Raw genomic sequence first — 2500 nt, forward strand, 5'->3', positions numbered from 1 at the left:
GAGAGGGAGGTAGAGAGGTAGAGAGAGAGAGAGAGGTAGTGAGAGGTAGTGAGAGAGAGAGTTAGAGAGGTAGAGAGAGAGAGGGGTAGTGAGAGGTAGAGAGAGAGAGGTAGTGAGAGAGAGAGAGAGAGGTAGAGAGAGAGAGAGAGAGAGGTAGTGAGAGAGAGAGGTAGTGAGAGAGAGAGGTAGAGAGAGAAAGAGGTAGTGAGAGGTAGTGAGAGAGAGAGGTAGAGAGAGAGAGAGGTAGTGAGAGAGAGAGGTAGAGAGGTAGAGAGAGAGAGGTAGTGAGAGGTAGTGAGAGAGAGAGAGAGAGAGAGAGAGAGAGAGAGAGGTAGTGATAGAGAGAGGTAGAGAGAGAGAGAGGTAGTGAGAGGTAGTGAGAGAGAGAGAGAGGTAGTGATAGAGAGAGGTAGTGATAGAGAGAGGTAGAGAGAGAGAGAGGTAGTGAGAGAGAGAGAGAGAGAGAGAGAGAGAGGTAGTGATAGAGAGAGGTAGTGAGAGAGAGAGAGGTAGTGAGAGAGAGAGAGAGGTAGAGAGAGAGAGAGAGAGAGAGAGGTAGAGAGAGGTAGAGAGAGAGGTAGTGCAGGTAGTCCCGACTGTAGTGCGCTTCGGTTCTGTGTTTACTTTTCGCCGCAGTGCTACTAACCGGAGCAAAGTAAAATTCCGCCGCCGCTGAGAAACTAGTTCCTGTAAATGTAATGCGATCATTGAGATGATAACTGCATATCACTCCGCCGCTGCTGTAGAGTGCGCTAATAATACAGGGAACAAAGTATAACTATTGCAATGCGATGAAAGAGTAGTTTGATTTCTAACATTATTCTCTCAACAGACATTTACATCGATAGTCTGGCGTTATAATTGATCTGCTTTTGCTGTACTGTGGAGTGGGTAAAACTGTTTTTAATGGCAGGCTAGCAGTTAAAATAACTAGCTTCCGGCAAATTAAAATAATACGTAATTTTTTTAATATAACTCAGATTGTATTCGTCTGAAAGAAGAAAGTCATATACACCTAGGATGACTTAATGGTGAGTAAATCATGGGCTAATTTTCATTTTTGGGTGAACTATCCATTTAAAGGTCCTTGCTCACTGAGTCCGAAATTTTCGCATGTTAAAAAATAAATACAACCTCGCGTTGTTTCAATCACGTTTACACACTGCCTTCAAAACTTTCGTCCGTCATAAAAAAATTCGGATTAGGTTAAATTTTCTGCGTTTTCCGCATCCGTAGCAAGCATTTCGAGGGGTCTTTTAAAGGGGTCGTATAATGCCATTTTTGTACAAGTTAATATGAATGTTTAGGGTCTAAATGAAAACTTTGTAATATATTTTTATTAAAAATTCTCATTAGTATTTTAAGAAAACACTAAGTTTTCAACACGCCGTTTCAGTGCATATGCCTTTAAATGATAATGAGCTTCGCTGACTCCGCCCCTCTGTTCTGCGGGCGCTTTGACACAACGCACGTGGAGTGTTGCCTTGACAAGGGTATATTTTGGAGAGAGAATGGCAGCGGGAGTCTCTGAGGACACATCTGTGCAACCGTATCGGTTTGAACCGGAGTCGGACCCGGAACAAGATGACGGCCGCAAAGAAGTTCGCCAGTTAAGGCTCGAACAGGACGTTTCTGAATGGTTGGTTAACGTAATGTCACTTTGATCTATTTTTGTATGCACTGGGAGGGTAGAGAAGTGAGATACGAACGCTATGTGTTTATGACAGATTGACGTTACAACTAATGGTCATGAAAAACTTTTTTTCGCGATTTGCAAAGATTAATATAAAGGTTAATAAAACTTTACACTCGCTTCTTCTGGAGGTGCAGAGGGAACATAAATAGTTGCCACCGATCCTTTATTCATGAGCAGCTTCTTAGCAAAACCAGCTTTAGTCTGATCCTCGTTTATAAAGCAGTCTGGTGTGTGAAATGATTCGCGCAAACATGAGAGCATTGACGTTGCTCGTGGGGAATATTCCCTTCGAAAACAAAACTCAGCCACTGCGTCTTCAGCGGTTCGGATTTAGGAACATTAAAATGACTGCTGTGTTCGTTATTACACCCAAGAACAGAACACCACAGTCGCTTAGACGCCATTCTGCTCCAGCGTATCAACAATGACGGACTATGAGGACAGCTCGCTCAGGGCGGGTCTGTGTTGAAACGCTGCTGTCAATCAACAATCGTGGGAGGGGCTTCCGAGCGTGTGACGTCACAGGCTCGAACGGCTCGATTTGAGGCAGGGGAAAACATATAATGGTGTGTTCACACCGAACGCGAATAGAGCGTCAAATACGCGTCTATCGCTTCTAGTTAGACGCTTGAACATTCGCTCGAGTTCAAATTTTTCAACTTGCGCGGAAGACATTCGCGGCAAACGCGTCGCCCAATTCGCGTCTGTCGCAACGCCCGGCGCGAATGACGCGTCTATTCGCGTCTTTGCATTGACTTTGTATGTAATCTACTCGCACAAATAATTAAATTCGCGTTCGGTGTG

The 2500-nt window shown here is 44.2% G+C and overlaps 1 protein-coding gene across 2 annotated transcripts in view; it reads left to right on the top strand.

Moving 5' to 3' along the window:
* The window catches only part of fgd4b (FYVE, RhoGEF and PH domain containing 4b), a 25547-nt gene that overhangs the window by 11769 nt on the left and 11278 nt on the right, over positions 1 to 2500 (top strand). The gene's annotated exons all lie outside the window — the stretch shown is intronic.

Source organism: Rhinichthys klamathensis, unplaced genomic scaffold (genome assembly GCF_029890125.1).
Source record: "Rhinichthys klamathensis goyatoka isolate OS25496 unplaced genomic scaffold, OSU_Roscu_1.1 h1tg000029l_1, whole genome shotgun sequence".
Taxonomy (NCBI): Eukaryota; Metazoa; Chordata; class Actinopteri; order Cypriniformes; family Leuciscidae; genus Rhinichthys; species Rhinichthys klamathensis.